The 24,766-nt window shown below is 38.3% G+C and overlaps 1 long non-coding RNA gene across 1 annotated transcript in view; it reads right to left on the minus strand.

The window, feature by feature from the left end:
* LOC110262142 overlaps positions 1-11,645 on the minus strand; it is a 128,833-nt gene extending 117,188 nt beyond the window's left edge. Inside the window, exon 1 of the long non-coding RNA XR_002346740.1 lies at positions 11,095-11,645. This is a non-coding gene — a long non-coding RNA (uncharacterized LOC110262142). The remainder of the gene's footprint in view (positions 1-11,094) is intronic.

Consider the following 24,766-nt stretch of genomic DNA (forward strand, 5'->3'; position numbering starts at 1 on the left):
AAAATTAGCCAATATCCTATGGGTGTTCCATTATCTATAACTATTTTCTTTATCTTGCTGCCTTTAGAATTCTCTAAATTTGACTACATTAAATATGATATGTCTTGGTGTGGGTCGATTTGTGACCCTCTTCAGTTCCTGTACTGTATATCTGTTTCCTTTTTCAACTTTGGGAGTTTTCAGCCATAATTTCATCAAATATAAGTTTGAATCTTCTCGGTGGGAGAGCTGGATTTTATGAGAACACCAGTCAAATTTTCCCTCATGGCGTGTTTGGTAGGAAGTGGGGCTGAAGATGGAAGGCCTAGGACCAGAGATAGGTGTAAGCTGATGCTTCTCCTCTGCTAACAGGTTGCTGCCACCCTATTAGGGATGGCAGTGGGCTTCAAGTACTGAAACAGATGCCTTGGGAGTCAGATCCAAGCTCACTCTGTGCCCCTTCCCTCCTTAAATGCCACTTTTGGTCTGAATCATGTCTGTGTCTCACAGATGAGCTCCTAAGCAGCGCTGGAGCATTCTCTCAGCTTAGACTAGTAAACACCTTGTTGCAGTTATGGAAAACTGATCATCCACCTGTGCGGCTTTCAGTGTGCTTTGGGAGCAAGTAAACTTGCATGTGCATTTCACAAGTAGCATTTAGAATTCCCACAGCTCTCCTGTTGCTTCCACTGGACCTTCAACCAGACATGGGAGCTCCTCTTTCCTTTATCAGACCCCAGGGCAGGGATGCCCAACATGTGGCTCAAACCACTCTCTCCCCAGTGAGGGTCTCTGCCCCTTGCAATCTCCCTTTTCCTCTGATTTCCCTCTCAGGAGCACAGGTCATTTCCTGGTCACATCGTTTCCCTTTCTACCTGATTCTGGTGGATCTTTCTTGCAACCTTGTTCTTTTTTGCCAGTTTCCGGTTAGTTTTTCAGTGAGAACTGTCCCATGTGTCATAGTTTTGATGTATTCATGGGGAGAGATGAGTTCTGCATCATCCTACTTTATCATTTTGATAGATTACCTACTGTGTAATTTAGAGACCATAAAAATAGAAAGTGAAAAAAGAAAACAAAATTCTCTTTGTGAAAGGAGGTCTCTTAGGATTAACTCTCCTAATAATTTTCCTATATATCATGCATCAGTGCTAGCTGCAGTTGTGTTTTTCTTACATATCTAGTACATGTATACCTTGCAACTAGATGTTTGTGTCTTTTGACCACCTTCCTCCAACTTCTCCCCCGCCCTCCACTTCGCCCCTCTGGTAACCACAAATCTGATCCCTTTTTCTTTGACTTTTAGATTTGTTTGTTTTTGTTGATATCCATATAAGTAATATCATATAGTATTTTTCTTTCCCTGTTTATTTCACTATTTCAAGTTTCATCCATGTTGTCATAAATGGCATATTATGGCCTTGTACTTAGTCTCTCTCTAAATAAATTCTCCTTGTAGCCTAAATTTGAGTCTCCATCTATTCTGTGTAGGGACACTGATGCCACTGATTATTTAAAAGTTTGGCTGGCATAGGAACTATTTTCATAACTTTCTTTGGACTGTGATGAGCTTTTTCAGTCCATGTTCACCAGTTTTATTGTCGTTGTTGTTTTTCAGTCCAGATATTATTGTTCAATTTGCCTTTGCTTATTGCATGCTCCCACTGTTTGGCATTTTTCTTCAGCTCACATGTACTTTTAATGCTGCATCTCTGTTCTCTGCCTTCCTTATCCTCTATCTTCTGTCCTGTTGCTGTCATTACTTCATCCTATGCCTCTGCGTGCTGGGAGCACTTAAACACTCATCCTTGGCATTACCCATTTGGTTTTCTGGCAGATTTTTTAAATTTGTCATTACATTTTTAGTTATTTGTTTGTTTGTTTTTTAAATCAACCCCACCTCCAATGTTTATTTTTATAGCACTACTTTTCTGGATGATTTTTGCTCCTGTTTCATAAGAATTTTAACTTCTCATATACCGGGTGTTTACCCATTAAAGTAAAAATATTAAGACTGCATGCTTTTTTAAAATTTGTATTATCTTCTTTTTTTCTAAAGAAATTCACTTTCTGGGTTCTATTCCTTTAATAATAAATCCTGGAGATATTATTCCTCTTCCATATACTGTAATACTTAACATTTCTTTTTTGTTTCCCTAAGGACTCATCCACTATTCAGATTTTCCCAGCTCCATTTCCTATTCATTTTTGCATGAGTGACTCCCAGGCTCATCTAGCCACCTGAAGAACAAAATTATATGTACAACTTTCAGCTCCATTTCTCTATCTTCTGAGCATTATGTAGTATGAATGTGCTGATCTTCTATTCCCCAATTCTGTATCATCTAGAGTAATTGGAATATACAGAATAATCTAATTTACAGTTTGTCTTCCTATCGGAGATTTTCCTGATCTCCCTTCATTTACAGCTCTTTGCCTCCTGATATAATGGGCCACTCCCATCTTCATTTTATACCTGCCTATTTTGTGTTCTTTTTTTCTTGGCTTTTTAGTTCTAAAATGTGTATAAAAAGAGCTACTGATGATGAGGAAAAGTGGGGAATGGTGCCTCAGCAAACTCCTAAGAAAATATCTGTGTGGATGATAGACAGCTGCCCATTTTAATGTCTGAGATAGAGCCTAGGAATTCAGAGCCAGCAGCCTGACATTAATTAACAGAACTGAAATAATTCCACTTTCCCAAAGATCCTATGTGAGTTCTATTAAAAAAAAAAAACAAACTATTTTGACTAATGTCACTACCATTAGATTTCAATATTTTCCATTCTCCAGGATAAGATCTTGGGGGGAATCTAGGCTCAGATTCCAACTTTTACACTTACTTGTGACACTGGGAAAATCACTCTACCCAAACTTCGAATTTTTCATCTATAAATTTGGAGGAGTGAAACCTCTTTCTTAGATATCTGTAAAGATATATTACAACATTGTATCTAAGATCTTGAGACTTGATACATAATTCTCTTTCCTTCCACAATTCTGTCATCTGATTCTGATAAATCCATACTATACATATGAACTTGGTAGGAAATTGTTAAAATTATGCTGAATTATATAGCATAAAATTATATAGCATAAAAGTAAGGAAACCAATCTATAAAAGCTACATAGTCTAAGACTGTTTCAATGCTGCATTTCTAAGAAAAAAAGGAATTGAGAGATTGGGAACTATCAAAATAGTAACTTACCCAAGCAAGGAAATAAGATGATGACGTAAGATACATAGAGGCCACTGAGGGGCTTAGCACAGCTTCCAGTTCCCCGGAAATTTCTTTCAAGGGTCTGAACTCAGTCAAGTCATGATGAAATCCTCCATCCTAGGATGCTAATCTACTTTTCTGTATTTGCTTCCACTGTTTTCTAAAAAGCTCAGTTCTCTAGGCTTTGAAGACTCCTTCCACGTCCCTACCTCCAAACTTTAGTTCACATCCTACGTGCTCCATTAGTGAACATTCCTTTCCTCTGCTCCCTTTCTGAATCAAACTATTCTTTGGCATTCTAACTGAATTATATTTCTTTCATGAAAAGCCTCAGTGGGTGCTCTGAAAAGAAGTGGGCAGAAGGGACTCTAAATGCTATACCTCATTTGAATCATAGCAAAAATAAGCTTTCTTTTTCTTTCTTTCTTTCTTTTTTTTTTTTTTTTAGGGCTGCACCCGCAATATATGAAGTTCCCAGGCTAGGGGTCAAATTGGAGCTGCAGCTGCAGGCCTACACCTCAGCCACAGCAATGTGGGATCTGAATTGCATCTGCAATCTACACCACAGCTCATGGAAATGCTGGATCCTTAACTCACTGAACAAGACCAGGAATCCAACCCACATACTCATGGATACTAGTTGGGTTCATTTCCTCTGGGCCATAATAGGAACTCCTGTTTTCTCTATTTTCTATATTGGTTTCCCAATCTCAAATATTTTTATGTGGCTTAAAAAAAAATGGAAATCTACTATTAATTTTGATCAGATTCTTGCCATGTATTTGTTTAATTTTTCTCAGCAACAGGGTTGACTTCTAACTAAAAGTTAAATTCTTAATGGCCCAGGGATCATTCATAACATATCTTTAATCAATGCCCTGAGAACTCAGTACCATGTTTTATATATTCTAAGTACTCAATATGCTTTAATCAAGATATATGTGGGAGTTTGTCCCAGTGATGGACTGAATTATGTCCCTGCAATATTCATAAGTTGAAGTTCCACCTCAGAGTATAACCTTATTTGGAAAAGGATTGTTGCAGAGGTAATTAGTTAAATTGTTAAGGTCATACTGAACTAAGGTGAACTCTAATCCAATATGACTGCTGTCTTTATAAAGAGGGGAAATGTAGGCACAGACATGCACAGGGAAAGAAAGAATGTCATGTGCGAATGAAGGCAGAGATCGAGGTGATGCTGCAGAAGCGAAGAAATCCCAAAGATAGCCAGCAAACCACCAGAAGCTAGAAGAGAGACCTAAGACAGAGTCTCCCTATAGCCCTCAGGAGGAACTGACCCTGCTGACACCTGGTCTCAGACCTCCAGTCTGAAGAATTATGAAACAATAAATTTCTGCTGTCTAAGCCACTCAGGTGTGATCCTTCGTTATGAAAGTTCTAACAAACTAACACAGTCTCTGATCACAGAAACAGATGTAGCAAGAGTTTTAGAAGAACAGGTGTTAACTCTTCTCTGAATGTTTGATAGAATTTGCCTGTGAAGCCATCAGGTCCTGGACTTTTGTTTTTTGGATGTTTTTAAATCTCATTTTCAATTTTTAGTGCTTGTGCTTGGTCCATCCATATTTTCTGTTTCTTTCTGGGTCAGTCCAGGTAGGCTGTACCTTTGTAAATCTGTCCACTTCTTCTAGGTTGTCCATTTTATGGCACACCATTGCTCACCGTAGTCTCTTATGAGCCTTTGCATTTCTGTGGTGTCAGTTGTAATTTTTTTCCTTTTCATTTCTAATTTTGAGTTGAACCCTCTTTCTTTTTTTCTTGATGAATCTGGCTAAAGGTTTATCAATTTTGTTGATCTTTTCGAAGAACCAAATGTGATTCTCCACCTTCCTGTAAGACACTGGATTTGACCATGAGGAAACTACACAAATTTGCAGCTCCCATTTAGCAGGAGCCAGGTCTTGTTCTGAAGGAACGTGGTCCATGGCAGGCTGGCATGTTCCACTGAGAGAGTTAAGTGAGTGTTTGCTGTGATTTTAGAAAAGCAAGAGCAGTGAGAGTGCTTTAGGACTCAGTCCTGTGGAGGTAGCACTGTTCAAATAGCAGGAAAAGAGGGTCTGGCCTCTGTTGGGATCACCCAGGAAACCGTGGCCATGGCCAGTGCAGAGGGGTTGGGACTCTCTTTGGTACCTTTTTCTAAGGCACAAACATGACAGTATTAAGTCTTTATTGGCTGCAGGATCCACTGAGCAATGTTTGGGGGTGGTAAACCTGGAATGGGCAGGCTGTACCATCCACACCAATATAATCATGCCTTGGAAATGGTTCCTTCCCCTAGTTTTCTCCTGAGACCATTTCCAGGGCCTCAAAGTATAGATTCAGAAGAGAATAGTGATGGAGTTCCCATTGTTGCTCAGCAATAAGGAACCCGAGTAGTATCCATGAGAACTCAGGTTCCATCCCTGGCCTTAATCCACCCTCAGTGGGTTAAGGATCTGGCATTGCTGTGAGCTGTGGTGTAGGTCACAGATGCAGCTTGGATCTGGCATTGCTGTGGCTGTGGTGTAGGCTGGCAGCTGCAGCTCTGATTCTACCCCTAGCCTGGAAACCCTCCATATGCAGCAGGTACAGCACTAAAAAGCAAAAAGTAAAATAAGATTAAAATAAAATAAAATAATAGGATAGTGATTGCTATGCATCCTGAAGAAAAGTAATAAGCAACTCCACAGAGAAAATATGTGAAGGCTTATTTGTCATGAAATCATAAGACTGGAATAAAGCCTCAGAGAGCCTAAGAACCATTTCTCTCTCACTAAGCCTTTGCTTAAAGATAAGAAGCTACCTTACAAAGACAGGTGAGAAGGCAATTTTCTACCTCTCTTCCCTGCTATCGACTACTTGGAATTGCAAGGGAGAGGAAAGACCTGAAGAGTGAGGAAATACACAGACAATACTAAAAACTCCCATTCATATTTACTCCACATGGTACAAAATAATTTTTTTTACGAGTTAGTTTATCCTCTCAGTAACCGTATGAAGTCAAAATTATTATCTTCCTTTTATACATTAGGAGACATTTATTCTTTTTTAAGTAAAACTTAGAACTGTCTCAAGTTCATACATCTAGTCATTACCTGTTGAAACCTCATATTCAGAATTTCTAGCTCCAAATTTATATCCCCAGCATGCTGGAGAGAAGGAGGAGCAGAGCGGGAGGGGAAGGTAAGAAAGAAAGAGCAGGAAGGATGGATGTATGGAAAGGAGACTTTCTCTCCAGGGGATCAGAATTAAAGATTTTATAGAGTAAGAGGGTTTTTTCCCACCTTGTCTGAGTCTGGCCTGGCCCTCTCTGCACATAAGGCTACCGCGCTGCATAGCTGTTTCAATTCTTTTTATGACCTTAATGTCACTGTTGTCCAAGCTGTACTGCAGGCTTTATTATCACAACCCAGCCAGCATTTCCCCCCAGGCTTCACTTTTAGCCCCTTGGCATCTCTGTGTCTTTTCTCTGAATCTTCCACATGTTCCCTGTTTTTCCCCTCGGTTGTAGAAGCCAGAACTGGATCAAGTCTTTCAATTCAGTTTCCCTTCAATCTGCAGCTCACTACTTCACAATGAAGGTATCCGTCAAAAGATTAGAACGTGACTCAATTCAATATATGTCAGTTTTTAAATCAACTACATTTCAAGTAATGAGATGTATGCCTTAGAGCCAGTGTTTTATTTAGCTGGCTGTTATTTTGGCTGTTTTTTTCTTTCACTAATACCAGCTGATAATTAGATGATGAAAGAGGGAAACTTATTTAGTTCTGCAGATTCTAAACAATTCTCTACGTTCCCACGTCCCAGGTTGCTGCTCATCTTCAGCTATCATTTTCCATCTCAGGCATCAATAAAAGTGAAGTCAAAACTTTCCATCAGTTGTTGATGGGGAAAGGAAAAAAAATGGCTATCTAATTCTAGTGATTACCATCTATCACCATATCATCACTTGGAAATAAGAGGGAATATTAATTAGGAACAAGAGTTGATAATGTCATCACTCAGCATGTGCTAAGGACTTCGTGTTCATCATATCCTTTAACGCCCACAACCTTAGGAAGTGGATATTGTAACTTCCATTGCAGAAAAGAGGAACATCAATCCAGGTGTGTTTAAGTCAAAAGCTATTGGCCATTATGATTTCCACTAGAATACTGGCAGTGTTCTGCAGTGCCTAACCGATACAGAGAGGGGGAGGGAAGAAAACGGGGCGGGGGGGGGCAGAGAGAGAAAAGGGGGTGGATATTGCACAGAAAAAGGAAAAGTATGTTTTACATATTCCTAAAATAAATAATGCTATCCTTACAAATAACAGTAGAAAAAGAAAGCGGAAGTGGAAATATTTTTCTTGGAGTGTTGATGGCAAAGCTGAAGTGGATATTTGGGAGTCTTACCAGATTACTGCCCTCATCATCCTATTTTTGCTGTCCATCAGCCTCAGCCACATCTATGTCTCAGATAACCAGAGCATAGCAGAGCCAGGCTGCCTATGCTAAGAAACTCCGACTGCTAAATGGTGGGTCATATCAGTCACTGGACAATTCAACTGATAGATGAACGTAAGTCACAGACTGGATAGGCCGTGGCTGATTTCACCCCTGCCTGTTGACTTTTTAGTAACTGATCTGATCTACCATGCAGCTAACCCATGTGGTTGTTAAGATGCCCAGAATACTGTGTGTGCTCTTTCAGCTATTTCAATAGCCCATTTATAGCCTTCAAATGCTTCTTCCTCAAAAAGAAGAATGAGACCTGGGATAAAAGCAAATACAACAGGCTTATCTGATTTTTTAATAGATAACATTTTCTAACAATGGACTTTCTAATTGAAATAAACATATTCTTCATATTTTGTAAATATTAAAAAAATACGTAACAATAAAAATGCCTTTAAACGTGATTACTCTGTGCACTAGAATTCTTTAAATTGTCATACCAAAAACTAACAAGTAGTATTGGTTATTATTAACTAATATTTTATAGGGTTTTAGCTGTTATTTTCAGACAAAACATTCTAGGTTTACTGTTTTATTTTTCATTAAGACATACATAATTTCCATCGCCAAAATTTTATCTATTAGATCTGTGCAAATAAAAACTATTAAAAAAAAAATAGAAAGTGGTCAGTGGTGTAATTAATAAAACTATGTGATTTTTATTGGAAAAACCTAGCCCCCATTTAGATTATAGTCCTAGCTATATCATAGATACACCTCTGCAGTCTAAGAATTTACAAAGAATAACTTTAGAAAGCATAGTTCACTACTAATTAGATTCTGGAAATATCTCCAGTCTTGATTAAACTGAATAAATCTTCATAGTCCAGAATGATTAAGATTATATAGTGAGTGTTAGTCTTTAAATTTTGAAATATGTTTGCAAACCAATTTTGTAAAGATTTCTTGAGTGCGGCCAATTATAAAAAAAAAATGTTAAATTTTGACCCATATGCCTTCATTACATATTCCACTGATTTTTGGCCCCAATATTACTTTTTAGCATTAATAACTAAACAAGATGGATTGAGTCAGTGTAGTGGAGGTGGATGGAAAGTATAATGTGTAAATTCATAACTTTATATCCTTTTATTAATTATTCATCCATCCACCCAATTATTCAACACATATTGATTGCTTGCCGGTAGACTCTAGGATACAGAAATGAACAAAACAGGGCTGCTTCAGGACCCTACAATCCAGGATGAGATAGATGTGTCAGCCTAGGATTAGGGTGCAGAACAAGATGTGCTGTGAGCAAGGTAAGAACAAGGTAAAGCAAGGACACTGGATGATGCAGGCGCAAGCTGCGTAGCAAAGGACATGCTACCAGAAGGAGATGACACCTGGACTAAAGGGCTTAAAGGATTAATAACAATTATAGTTACAATAATAGCTAACACTTTATGGATACTTACAACAATAGGTAATATTTTATCTCCTTCATATATACAATAATTTATTTACATGGATACTTACAATGATAGATAACGTTACAACAGATAATATTTTATTGATCCCAGGTGCTATTCTAAGCATTCTACATCTATTTGTTTACTTCTCATCCTCACAACAACCCCTTGAGATAAGTCCTCTTATTACCCCCATTTTTACATGAAGCAACCAAGATTCAAAGTCACAGAGTTCGAAAGTGGCAGAAGTGGAATTTGACCTCAAACAGACTCTGACTGCGACAAAGGAAAGGGAGTGAGAGTGAACAAAAAGACAGAATGAAATAAGGTCAGCAACAGCAAACCCCAACAGCCCTGTGTGCCAGACAAACAACTCTGCATTCATCCTTTAGGCTACAATTATGCAAGGCTCTTCAGTGCGTCAACAGTATGACCCCAGCACACACATTCTCACTTTCCATCCCTTTGCTCACATAGCTACCGGAAATGTCCTTCCTACATTCACGCTCTCCCCTTCACTCTTTCTCTTCCTTTAAAACATCTCTCCTCTATGACACTTCCAGCCCATGAAACCACCATCCAACTCTTCCATTACAAATAGCCCTTAGCCCATGATTCAGTAATTCTGGCTAATATTATGCAATAATACTTCAAGGGATTTATCCAATCACCCTATATAGGCCACACACACTCTGAAAGGCTATAAACCATGTCTTATTCCCCTTTTGGACGCCCACAGCATCTAGGTCAGCTAATGAGCCTCTAGAAGTTCCTCATAGAATAAAACTTTCTTTAGAATAAAAACTGATACATTGATAAACTGTAGGAACAGTGGAACCTGTTGTTATTTCCATTCCTCAAAACAAATCTCCCAGCCTCTCTATCCAGACTTTCTGGGTGTTTGTTGTATAATCAAGAGATTTAAATCTCAACAATAGATAATTATAACTTGCTTGGCAAGTGCCCACACTGCTGCTCAGATTAATGGAGGAAGAAAGATAAAATACTAAGAATAAAATGCAAGTATGTGTTCTCAGAGACTGTCCCATGTATTATTTTAGAATGAATATTATTTTCAAAGTTGTCAATATGTTTTAAGGTTAGAAGTTCCCTTCAGCGTTTATGATCTTCTCTGACACCTCCCAGTTCACGCATCTCTCCAGCCTTACTGTTCAGACAAGATTTCACATTTGAATTAGCCTTGACACTAGAAAGACTATTTTAAAAGATTTCCCAAGGAGGAAATTCCATATCCTTCCATAGTAATTCAGCCCACTCAGCCGCTCCTTCCCTAGGTTTAATCTAAATCCCACACATTACAGTTGGGGCTTATTTCCTCTTGTTTTGACCCCTGCTGTGTAAAAGAAGAATAGCTGATTATCTCCCATTATGACTAAACCATTCTTTAAAAAAAAAAAAAAAGTACTATTAAACAACCCAGGTCTCTCTTGTTTAGTTGAATAATCACAGTTATTTTAACCAATACTCGTAGATCTTATTCCATAATTACTTTTACCTTCACTACTCAATGCTTTCTAAGTCCTCTACATGCTTTAGTGCAGAATCCAGACCTGAAGACCTCTGCTCTTCTTTTCCTGCTTCTCCCCGTGAGGCCCCCACTCTTTACAGGGATAGTTTCTAGTTCCATTGCCTGACAATCATCCCTCATATATCCATCAGCCAGACCAAAGAAAACTGCAGAGCTAGGATTCCTTTAGGAATCCCTTTTAGTAATTATTGCTCTGTTTCAACTACTTGATGTTCTTAATTGAAATCCTCTGTGAACGTCTCACCATTTTTTCACATTAGTAAGAAATGTACATTCATCATGCTGATTCTATCCTTTATGCTATTATTAGCAGAAAAAAATCATTTAATTTTATCAGCAATATTTTTTGAATGGCTACACCTGCGGCACATGCAAGTTTCCAGGCTAGAGGCCGAATCTGAGGTTTTTTTTTTCTTCTTTTCTGGATTACTGACCTTGTTCTCCTGACCAGCACCCCACTCCCAGGTTGGCATGTATTTTCATAACCATGCTCTGAGTTTGGTCCTCATTCCAGCGAGTTTCCATGGAGGATGCACTCTAACCTGATTCTCTAAGAGAATGAAATGAGGAGGGCGTTCTGTTGAATGCAGTTTTAAACAATCAAAACAGAATAGATTGCATCAAGTCTTCTAAGCCCCAAGGTCATAATGAATGAGTGTGACAAATTTCCTTTCTTCATGAGTACTCAGGTATTTATCCAAGTGGAAAAAACAAAACAAAAAAAAACCCCTTTAATTCAGGGTACCCATTTTTAACTTTAAACACTGTACGAGTTTGTTAAGGTTGTCCTAACAAAGTGCCACAAACTGGATGGTTTAAACTCAAATTTATTTTCTCATAGTTCTGGAGGCTGGAAGTCCAAGGACAAAGTGTTGGCAGAACTGGTTCCTTCCAGGGCCCCTCTCCTTGGCTGATAGATGGCTTTCTTTTTCCCTGTGTCTTCACCTGGTTGCCCAACCTGTACATAGTTGTGTCCTAATCTATTTTTATAAGGACACCAGTCATATTAGGACCCACCCCATGAGCTCATTTAATTTTAGTCACCTCTTTAAAGATCTGTCTTCAAATACAGGGGTTAGGATTTATATATATACATATATGGGGGCACAATATATGTATATACACATATATACCTACATATATAGATATATATGGCACTAGTCACTATTTAGGCTATTCAGCCCACAACAAAATATATACTTATTCATCACAATCTTCCTTCTTCCACTGAGTAGAATATTGTTGATGATTTGCCAGAAATACATCTCTGCCTTGCTTGTTTTGTTATCCTAAAGACTTGATTAATTCTCTACATTTCTTTTTAAAAATCTCTTTGAGTTTGCTTTTTTAATGACAGCAAATTCAAACTGGAAAGTGTGTTGAAAAAAGATTAAACTGCCTATTTAGTGGAGTTGCTTGCTCTATACTGTCAAGATCACTTAAGCCGGTAGTCTTCAATACAGCTTTGGTGGTATTTTGAATTATTTTCATTTCCAATGTAGTTCTGGGTATAGAAACTTCTCTTTCTCCTTTTTTTTTTTTTAACTTTTCTTTATGTTTTATGTTATTTTCCAAAAGTATGTTTAACTCTCTTCTATGGCTTGGCTCCTTATGCTTTCTTAGAATAGAGATTTTTTTAATATAACTAGGTACCTAAGATTATTGAAACCTGGTTTCTGAAACATTAACTCAACTGAGAGATAAGATTCTATGAAGTAACTCCAATTACCAAAGACATGAGTAATTGAATTAAGAGATGAAGAATCGGTTTTCCCAGTCTCGGACCCAAGTAGAACTGCTGGGTTAAAATGTTGGGAAGTATTTTGCCAACAGCGTCTTGGATCTTCTTCTCCTTTTAACCTGCTCCCCTCAGGATTCAATAACCCCTTTAACGCTCCTTTTGTGTAGATTATGTCCAGTCCTTTCTTACATACTCATATTCTCAGCTTTACTTTGGGCATCTCTACCTAAATATCCCCCCATGTCACTAGTGATCCCCTCCAAACTGCTCCTTCTCCAGGCTTCTCCATTTACCTTGATCCCCACTCTCCTAGGTACCCAGGCTGGAAACTATGAATAGATATGCAGTTTTTCTCTTCTTTTGCTAAAACTGTCTTTTGCTAAAAATGGAAAGTCTTCACTACCTCTGACTTAAACCATTCCCTGATCATACAAAACACCTTAATTTATTGAATTTCTCTCCTTCCACCAACCCCCCACCCATTCAATCCCTGCCTTTATCTACTGCTAGACTGTGTAGAGATGGGAGCACAGATAACGAAAGTGCCACTTTCTAAGAGATGAAGATGTGAGATACTAAAATAGAGGAAAAGTTGCTTCCCTTAATTTATCACCTCCAATTCAAATTATATATATAATGTATATATAAATAATATAAAAACATAAACATATATATGTGTGTGTGTTTAATGTCTTCCAATCTCTACTGAACAAAATTCAAATTCTTACCCTAGGTAAAGGGTTCATTGCCTTTCACATTCTGACACTAATCTCCCCACAATTCTCCATTGATACTCTAAAATAATGGACATTTCATTATCTGTTCCATACACCTTGTGCTTCCATAGCAGTATATCTGCCATTTACTCTTTTCAAAGGCTTATTCTCCTGTGGTTTCTACTCATCATTCAAATTTAAGTTTTTGTGTAAAGCTTTCTCTGTATTCAGATGTGAGATATCTCATATCCAAACCATTCACCAACCTAGGTATTTCCAATCAGAATACACACACCACAAGAGAACAAATGACCTATTTGAGTGTGGAAAGAAACTGTCTGAACATCTGTTACAGTTACTTCTAAAGATAAGAAGGTAATTAAAGGCTATCATTTAATATATATATATTAACACTGGGAACCTCACTAGGTCCATGCATTACACATGGATACCACGGAAAGTAGCCTTCAAAAGTCTGAAGTTCCACCTTGAGGAAGCATATCCGTCATTCCTTTTGAGCATATTATGACAGACTGCAGTGTACACAGGTTTTTGGGTAAGTCTTATCCAATTTTGAATTATAACAAGTCTCACAATATGCTTAGTATTTTGTATAAGACCCTGCAAATTAAAAATAATATTATAATCTGAGCACCAGCAAAGAAGAATTAAATGACAGATATAACATTCCACTTCTTCTGATATAAGGTTTACATCAACTATACGAGAGGCAAAAACAATGTTGATTAAATCTGATCTGACATATAAATCACATTCCTACTGCCAAAATATTAGTACACTTAAGAAAGTAAGAAGAATTTTCAATGGTTCAATAAAATTAAAATCATTTCAAAAATGTTGCCTATTTCCTCTTTACATCGTCTTTTTAATTTCCAGTTTTGTATATGATTATAATGTATGCAATATATTATTTCAGAGTACATAAATAGGGCTCATATATAAACACCATATATTTTTGATAGGCATGAAAAAATTTTATCAATAGGCCATACAAACATGTGGAGACCAGTCTTCTGAACTGAAATAGCACTGTTCCTACCCCTTCAGCGGAATTCACTACTTTCTTACTTTTATTCTAGTCACTTATAAACAGGCATTTTTTGGCCCCCTCTCTCTTCTAAACTATAATTTGGGGGAGGAAAGGGATATCTCATCTTATTCATATTTAACTGTCCACTGTATTTAACACACTTATTGAGCATATTAATGACTGATTATTCAATAAATGTTTGATAGAAGGATGAATGGAAGGCTGCATGAGTAAGTGAGGATGAATACATTGTGCTATTTAAGTTGTCCCTAGATGGATGACCATGAAAGGACATGGACAGCACTCCTGTGGCAAGAGGAGTTAAAGAGCATCTTGGGTGGCCCTACAAGAATCCATATAGGACCTCAGATTTCCCTGAGAAGAATGTCCCATGTTTCAGGAAGTAAGAAGAAGGCAGAGCCCAAATGACCAGTGGCAACGGCTGTCCTCTTTGAAGAGAACCAAGGCTGCTGCCCTATCTCCTGTGCCTGAAAGAAAAGTGCCTTGCTGCTCTCATCACTAACTGAAGTTTTCTTATGATGAGTATCCTCTGAATGGGCCATCTCTGCTACATGCACCATGTAACACAGGGCCTGGACTGTTACCTGAAATGAACTGACTCACCAGGAAATGTATTCTGCTGCTCTTTTGAGATGACTATTCCAGCTCTGTTTACAGTATAAACGTTCATCACAGTAGCCACATTAAAAATATTATGCAGGACAACCATTTTAATCATGCAGGGAACATTTTAATTACAAAAGTCCCTCAGAAGATGAGTGCTATAATTCCCAAAGTTTAGTATCACCTTCATTTAAGGAGATGTGCCAGGCAATAATAGATGATAATGCCCTCTGACACCAATAAACCTGAAAAGGAAGAGTGGAAAGGAGCCTGAAGGCAAGGAGGTTGCCAGGGGAAAGAAGCACCTGAATCTGGTAAGAGAACTACGGCACATGCTGCATTTGAAGCAAGGGATTGAGGTAAGAGGGTACACTGGAGAGGGTAAGAAAAATGCAAAGACAGCATCACAGAGATGGAGAAAGACATGGTACCCCCCTAACATACTATAAATGCTGTTCTGGGGTATAGATATGAGACCTCATTGCAGGACAATGTAGAGTTTCAAACACTGTAGTCATTTTGTTTCTGAAAATTCTTCGCTAAACAGTGAGCTCATAAATTCAAGATGTGACAAAGACTAAAGCCAGGCTCAATGTGAAGTTCCCTCCCACAGCTCAGACAGGTGACTAGAAGAACAAAGGGGTAAAGTCGGCCAGCAGGGAGGGCCTGCCCACATACCCACTCCTCAATATCACAGCATCTATTGGCTTGTAGAGGATAAAGTGAGCTCCACAATTATAAAGTCTCAGGGAAACAAGGCTCCCTGCATTTGCCAGATGCCAGCTGCATGTGCAGCTGGAATGGCAACACCACCACTAAGTGTTAAAAATTGACCAGCTGCACAGTTGAGGCACACCGGGGACTCATAGAATGAGAATATAGGTTTGCTACCACTTCACGACATTGGTTGTGCTTCAAACCAATCCAGCACTAGAGCTCTTTCCATGGAGAATGCTCATACCATGGGGCAGGTCATAAAGCCCCATTCCAGCTACAGAAGAAAGGTGTTCAAATGAAGTAAAAACATATTTGAGGAACACTTTGTCAGAAGACTGGGCAATTTCTTATAGTTACCTCTGCACCGACCCATGCCAGAGCAACTCCATTCTTAGATCTACAAGAAAAATGAAAACATATGTCCATATGAAGACTTGGGCAAGAATGTTCATAGCAACTTTATTCTAAATAAAGAAATACTGGGAACATCCCAAGTGTCCATCAACAGGAAAATGGATAAACAAATTGTGCAGTATATATCCATATAATGAGACACTTCCCAGCAAAAAAAAAAAAACAAACAAACAAACAAAAAACTATTGATACACACAGCACATATGGCTCTCACAGACATTACGCTGAGCAAAAAACCCAGCACTAAAGAATATACATTGTGTTATTCATTATATAAAGCTGAAGAACAGGCAAAACTAATATATAATGAGAACTTAGAACTGTAATAGTTGCTTGGGTGAGAGAGAAAGAATTGATTTGGAAGGGGAACTTGCTGGGATGGTGGAAATGTTCAGTGTATTTATAGGGCTGTGGATGATACTAGGTATGTGTTTATCAAAACTCACTGGATTGTGTACTTAATATTTACTTTACTGTATGCAAATTTGCCTTAAAAAACAGTAAACAAGTGTTGAAACCTAGTTAGTTTGTTTTTTTCTCCTCTTCAGTGGTATGGGTTAGCACTCCTTAATTTCTCTGTGTTCTAATCTTGAGCAAATGAGTAGATGAATTAAGTATAATGAGATTCAAGTTTCATGCCACTGTAGAAGAAAGTTACAAAAAAGGAAAAGAGATCAGAATATATACTGCAGTGTTAGATTGGAATTGAAAGCACCGGTATGAACTCACAGTTTTTAACAGATGAATGGACATAAATAGAGATGATAGATAGAATCCAAGCTCTGTCCATGTGAAAGAACTTCAAAGCAGTGACATCAGTAACAATGAGAATATGTAGTATTTAATTTGGCTTCTAAATAATAGTGGTTTCTCCACTAAAAAATAAGCCAGGAACCCATGGGAAAGGTTGATTATACACGTGGAGCCAAGAAAGCACAAGATGATCCTGGAACATTCTGTTATACAGAAATTCAGAAAGTCGTCAAAGAGTGATCAGAATATATCAAAAACACATGAAATCCTAAGTTCTGCTTCCTCTTCTACCTTAAAAATCAAAATCAAGCCAAAGAGCCTTCAGTCATGTTTTTTGAAACTGATCAGATAGTTCAGGATGAAAGAAGTCAAAATGAACAAAATTGAGAAAGCAGCACACAATTCATGGAAAACATCCTACAGCTTCTATCATCTTTTGCAGGGATGTGGGATTAGGAAGAAGCCACCATTAATGGTTTTAAGGAGAAATATGCTGAACTTTGTAAGAATTTTAAAAACTAAGAGATGGTGTGGTGTAGAATCCTGAAGAGCTCTGTCTACAGTTGCTCATCAGATCTTTCCCAGAGGCTCTCACTAAATGCTCATGCAAAAGATTATGAGCAGAGCAAAAGAGTGTCATAGAACCCCTAAAACACGAGAGCCTGCTAAATGCTGGAGGACAGGAGAAATGAGACAGTACAAGGCACCGTAGGTCCTTATTCTGTCCTTCTCAGAGGAGGAAGAACAGGAGAGCCACGAGAGACGTCTTTGAGGAGCAGGTGCCCAGGGCCTGAGAGTCTTTCAGCTCTTTGGCCCTGGCTGTCAGAGACAAACCATGCTAAATCCCTTACAGGCACTCTGAGCATTCGCTGAATACACTTCTCAGCACTCCAAAGACAAGGGTGAGGCAGGAGAGTAGAAAAAGATCTACACAAAGCCAGGAGGCAGGACTGAATAGCAAAGGGAACTCCTTAGCAACATAAAAAGTTGGAAGCCAGTCTATAAAGCAGAATGAGATGCAGAAAGCTGGAGAAGGTTTGTACAAAGAGATCTTGCCTTGTCAAAGATAAAGTACTAACTCACTCCTAAATCATTAACCTAATGGCAAAACTAAATCTAATTAAAACAACAATAAACTCTAGTCCCAGCTCAACTATGGTATAGATGGATTGCTGACAGAAAAGTGGTGTTTCCTTTCCTGGGCAGGTAGAAATACTACTGTCTTCAGTCTCCACTGTTTTATTTTGTCTTTTAGTACACACAATGTCTTACACACAATCAAAAATTACAAAGTACATGAAGAATTTTTTTTAAATTGAAAAGAAATTGTAGCAGACTTAGAAATGGCCCAGAAGTTAAAACGATATGACAGTGACTTTAAAATTAACTTTCATAAAAGGATACAGTCAAAGAGGTACATAACATATGTAAACAGTGGGTAACTGTGGCACAGGAAGAGATAGAAATAAATTACATGACACTATTACAAAAGAAGAGCTGAATGAAATAGCTAGAAATAAAATATATGACATCAGAGATAAAAATATATATATAATCAGGGGTTCTCTTGTGGTGCAATGGGTTAAGGGTCTGGCGTTGTCACTGCTGCAGCTCTGGTCACTGCTGTGGCTTGATTTCCATCCTTGGCCCGGGAACTCCACGTGCCATGGACATGGCCAAAAAAAACTGTAAAATCAGCTTATCAATAGACTAGAAACAGTGAAAAGAATAAAGACAACAGGTTAATACTAACAGTGCGTCAATAGAAATCATCTAAATCTTAGCACAAAAAATGTAGAAAAATAGTCTAGGAATACCGAGCAGTCTAAAGCATATGTAATGAGAATCTCATAATGTGAATTAAAACTGCATTAATTATAAAGGAAAAAAATCATAAGTTATAGTAAAGAAACCTAGCAAACATCTCCTTAACCAAGTGATCAGAGTTAGCATCACCAATATTAGGATAAGCCATATCACATGCCACCTGATACAATACACTAAGAAGGACACTGCATATTTTCAATGGTGTTAACTGCCCAAACAAGTACATAATCTGAATCTGGTGATAAGGAAACATTAAAGAAGCTGAATTTGAAGGACATTCTGCATAATTGACCTGTACGCTTCAAAATTATTAAGATCAAGAAACACGAACGATGAGGAGTGATTTCATATTTAAAGAGACACCACATCTAAAGGCTATGAGTGATTCTGGATCGGATCCTGGATGAAGGAAAACATCTAAAAAGGACATTATTAGCATAACTAATTAAAATCACATGGACTATGCCTTGGATTATAACATACATCAATGTCAGATTCTGGTTTTGATAACTATATGATCTTTATGAAGGAGAATGCCTGTGTTCTTAGGAATTGTGTAGTAAACTATTTAAGGATAGAGGGTTACAATGCTTTCAACTTTCCAACTCTCAAAAGATATTCTATCTTTAAATATATATGATACATATTATACATATATGAACACAGAATAATTTAAGCCAATGAATGAAATGTAAATAATTGGTGATTCTGGAAAAGGTGTTAGTGGAATTTCTTATGTAATTCATACAGCTTTTTCCTAAGTCTGAAATTATATAAAAATGTAGAATTAATCCCAAAAAGCATCCTTGAAAAACAACGATGCTGCCAGAGAACACTACAGAGCTAGGGAAGTGTTTAGAGAATAGGCAGGGAGATGCCGTGATCAGGCAAGCAGTCTAGAATTAAACGGGGATCAAAGACAGGTGACAATTCTATGTAGCTTCTGAAATGACATTAGTTGAAATCCTAGGAACTTTAAGGCAGGAAGGAATCTTGGCACCTCCCTAGCTTTCCCTCCATGTTTCATAGATAAGGAAACGGAAATGGAAACGGAAGTTAGAGGGAGAACCCAAGCTTCTCTGAGGAAAGAGGTAAGCCTTCCAAGTGTGTTTTCATTTCTCATGTATTCACTCTTCATTCATTCATCCAGCTTCCTTTTCAAGAGTTTTAAGCCTCTCCCAGCAGCCTCGCCATGGCTTTCCTCACTCCAAGTCACTCTGAAGCTCTAACCTGGGCAGTGGCATTAATTTGTTGTGGTGGCGATATGCATCTGCCTCATGTCAGGGCACTCCTTCTAGAAGGAGGTACTGGAGTTCCAAGGAACGCGAGGGCTTTGCTGACTCCTGAGGGCAGCATAACTCTTCACCACTTTTTCCCCTCTCAGGTTACCTCTTCTGGGTGCAGATGCTTAATTACTGTCCCTCCTATTTTTATTGACTGGCTGTTGAGATTTATTGAACAAGTAATGTGTACTTATCACCCCCCATCACATTGATAATACAACTTATTACTCCCAATTTAGTTATTCCCTGATTAAGCACTCTTGAACAGAGTAAGGGTGTGGTGTATGTATAGGGAAGGGCAGAAGAAGTTGGCCCTTTCTTTCTCAAGAAAGGCATTCAGTAACATGTAACTATGGGACTTTATTAGACACACCAAGCTAATGAGAAACTTTTGATTCCAAACATGTGTTGACCTATAGCTAACCTGATTATTCTCTGTGGCCACAGGGTAAATCCCAAACCTCACAGCTATATCATAACGACAATCACCAGAATTTCCTCCTTCCCTGGAAAAATATTTTATAGCAATGATCCTACTGGAAGCCTAATAATCTCTTTTTCCCAGGTGAAGGCCAGTTTGGCCATAGCTGTAATCATTTTGATCATTAGTCTCAGTAGCAGCAGTGTTTTCTTAGTATAAATGGTATTAATATCTGTCTTATATACTATTTTTTATTTTATTTTATTGGAATATAGTTGACTTACAATGTTGTATTAGTTTCAGGCATACAGCAAAATGAATCAGTCATACATATAAATATATCTATTCTTTTTTCCCATACAATTTATTACAAATTATTGAGTAGATTTCCCTGTGCTATTAGAAGTAGGTTTTCCTTAGTTGTCTATTTATGACCCTCCTGATTTCTCACTCCCTCCAATGGTTGCACCTGTGGTAACCCTACGATTGGTTTTGAAATCTGAGTTTGTTTCTGTCTTAAAAATAAGTTCTTTTGTATTATCTTTCTTATATAATAGGTATTAATATGTCTCTCCTGAAAATGATTCATTAATAGCAATATCTGGGAGTTCCCCTATGGCTCAGATGGTTAATGATCTGGTGTTGTCACTACTCTGGCTCTGATAGCAGCTGTGGCACAGGTTCAATCCCTGGCCGTAGAACTTCCACACGCCACAAGTTGTGGCGTAGAACTTCCACACGCCACAAGTTGTGGCCAAAATCAAATCAAATCAAATCAAATCAAATCAAATCATACGCCTGATCTCAGGACTTACTGAAGTTCAGGTTCTTAAAAAAATAAAAAAGCATTTTCTTTGCAGTCACCTGGACACAATGGACAGAGAACAACAGGGCTTCTTCTGCTGAATGTCACTGTGACCTCCACTTCTTCTATCTCCATACCATCAGTAACTGTGCCCCTTTCCTACTTTTTAATGCTTCCTCCATCTTCTTCTACCATTTAGATCCTACTGAGAGATCTCTGGTATAGGTGGCTATCACCTGAATTTGAAAGAAAAAGAAGGGCCTTCGTGCAATTAAATGAGCTGATATTTAAAGAAAAAGCAGGAAGAAAGCAATGAACAAGAAATAATTAGGTGATAAAGAGATACTGAGCCGGACTTTTCCAACCACCAGTTGGCACAATGTGAAGCTGACCATTGGCTTCTTATGCCCTGTAAATTGTAGCACTATTTCTTGTATAATCTTTGTAAGACATACTCTCAATAACATTTGTTAACTGAATGACCTCTGAGATGTACATAGAGAAGTAACACCACTCAGCTGGAACTAAAAGAAGTAACTATTTTATTTTCTAAAAAATTGCATTCAGTACACTCTTCACACCGCCCTAACACACACACACACACACAGATGTGTAAAGATCAAGGACTTTGATATCAGATAAACTCGATTTCAAATCCAGTTCTGTGCTGCTTACATTGGTGGCCTTGAGAAAAATCGCTTCATCTCTGTAAAGTCTAGCTTCCTAGTCTACAAACAGTGAGGAAATGTAAAATTCACTTACAAAAGTTTGACAGTATTCCACTTCTCCTTCTAGTATTTTCCCTTTAGTAAAGTATTTATATAAATTATGCCCTCAAAATGTTAGTATGGTTTTTTTATGTGCCACATATAAAATATGCTATAAAATTTTCCAGAAGCTACGTATACCTTAAGCACACGACCATATGGATACAGTTCTCATGAGTAAGTCTCTGCCATTCTCCTCAAATAATCTCATCCCAGTTTTCAACCATGGCTGTCTATAATCAGAGAAGCTACACACACTCGGGAAAAGTGTTCTGCTCGAGGTTTCCACTTGTCCGTGCGCTTGTCCTCCTGAGGTTACTTGGTGTATAGCCCAGTGACCCAGGAACAAATTACCCCCAGTGGCTAATATCCTGCATTTACTGTGTTGGAGCCAACATCTGCCCTTATCCATGGGGTGTCTTCAGGGCTTCACCGAGCCACTTTGGGGGCTCATTCTTATTCCAGAGAACCATAAAGAGATGGTGAAAGAAAGCAACTTCCCTGACTCACCCTACTCCCAAGGTGCTCTGTCCCTCTGAGTAGTCAAGGCAAAATACCCAGAACCAGGGGCTTGCATTCAAATCCTGACTTGGCTCACTCCTTCCTCTGTGACTTTGAGGAAAATTGCTTCATCTCTCTGTGCCTTAGTTTTTTCACCTGAAAAATGGGGATATTTACAGAACGCATCTCAAGGAATACTGTTAAGAATTACAGGAACCAATATAAAGCACACAGTCCACACCTGGCACACTGTGAACTGTCATCACAAGGTATGGCAGACCTGGTAAGGTCCTGGGAAAAACTAGGCTCTACCTGAAGAAACGTAAAGTCCTAGCCCACCATTGACTTACAGCACAGGCTGGTCACTTCTTAACTCAGGAAATGAAGTGTTAGTAAGTCAGAATCGTGTCCATACCAGAAAGCACTGCTGGCTTGCCTAATCTTCTCATTTTTTATTAATATATTTCTGGAGCACAGGGACCAGCTGGCACGTCATGGATATTAGTGGCACCGAATACCCATGACGTTAACTCCTTCCCATAAAGGACAGAGAAATAAAAATACTGTAGGTGAAAATAGGAGTCCCTGGAAATGGCCTAATTTTTAATTTTCTTTTTCTTTTTCTCCATAAGTTGTGTATTTGGGTTTAGAACAGAGATCTGTGTGCCCAGTGGCTGGTGAGAAGGTTTCAACCACCGTAAGACTCTTCCTGGCAAATGTGACAGAAAACTGCTTCTTCTCAGCATCATGACACTATCTTACACACACTCCTGGGTATGACTGTCCCTTCACCCTTAGGAGAGTTGCTACACAGGGGTGACTCACAGACCAACAAGTCAGATCCTGACAGTCCTCCTCTAGAAGGATGTTTGAAGGGTAGGACAAGTTTTCTCAAAGTTGATTTTGGATTTGAAATATCCTCCCCACCAAAAGAAAAACCATACTTCCTTTACAGGTAAATGATAACAAAACTCACACTTGAATTCCTATTTTGAAGAGATAGAGATATACAATAGATGCATATTAGGTGGGTAGGTAGATAGGTAGAAGTATAAATAGATGATAGATAGAAATGCTAGATAGATAATAGGTAGGTAGCTAGATAGATATGCAAAGTCTATGCTGACATGCTCTTTAGTATGGACGTATGCATGTAAACATCTATGGATAGTATGTACGGATGGATTTCAGAATGGAAGAACTACGGTTATCTAGGGTTTGGTGGATCCTGGGTCTGTGAGGCCTTGGTGTTCAACAATGGGGTGTTTCATAGAGAGGACTTGACCTTCGTGAAGAAGAACATGAAAACAAAACAACACAAAAAAGTACAACACAAGTAGGCAGTGCAAAAGCCAAGAGAAAGGGATAGAGTCCACATTCAGATAAGCAATGTGACATGTTAACTGCAAACTCAAGGTCACTGACACCCTACTACAGCATTTTGATAGTTTATTTATCACTGCCCACTTGTGAAGTGGAATAAAGAACAAAATAGCTTATGGCTGGTATTGCTGGAAGTGAAATTGCCTAGAACATATTTTAGTAAGAAAAAATGGACTCCAGTAACAGAAACATGTAAAGAGAAAACCCGAATCACTCAGTAACTTACCACAGTGAATAAGCTCCAGCGAATGTGGTTAACTACGGGAAAAAAGAAGCAAAAGCCTAAAGAAAAACACGCAAGCTTGTTCAAGGGAAAAAAAAAAAGCACGATCCTTTGTTATTAGAAAAAGAGGTTTGACATGGGAATTGAAAATCCAGAAAAATCATTTGTCTATTTTGGTTGTTTTAATCCAGGGCAAAATAACCTCTTAATTCAATGTAGTTCAACTAACAGATATCAAACAATACCTATAAAAAGCGAGAGGCTACAGCTTTTGAAGAAAACATGAATAGATAATAAGAACTAGACACTTAAAAAAAGACCCATAGGGAGAGGAAGTGACTATATTCTTCTTTGAAGGCAGCTTCTCCTTTTATTTCACTGAGTTAGTAGTGTTGGGAGAAAACACTGTAAAAACGTTAATGAAGCAATAACCTCACTTTGAAACCTTTTGCATATGCTCTGGTTTTCTCAGAGAGCAGCTCACGATTATATCTGTATAAAAAAGAAGCAGCACCCTTAACTGACCTATGATTGCTTATTAAACATTTACCTCAGCAACCACATATAAAACAGTCAAATATAAAAGGAACTTTCAACTTCACAATTTATCTAGTGTACAAATGGCAGCCCCAAACTGCCAAATGGCAATGGACCAAAAGAGAAGTGTTAGTTGAGCCTTTGAAATCAAATGCCCCCTTGTCTTAAAATGCTTTAAGAGTATCAACTGGCAGTGATCTACACATTGCCTCAGAGCACTCTGCCTTCACTCCAAGTCTATGGAGATCTCCTTTGAGCATAGCTTCCCCTCCAGGTGTGCGCTTCCAGTGAAGCCATGCTCTCCTAGGACACAGTGCTTTCCACCTAGCTTTGCTTCTTGCTG

Source organism: Sus scrofa, chromosome 8 (genome assembly GCF_000003025.6).
Source record: "Sus scrofa isolate TJ Tabasco breed Duroc chromosome 8, Sscrofa11.1, whole genome shotgun sequence".
Classification (NCBI taxonomy): domain Eukaryota; kingdom Metazoa; phylum Chordata; class Mammalia; order Artiodactyla; family Suidae; genus Sus; species Sus scrofa.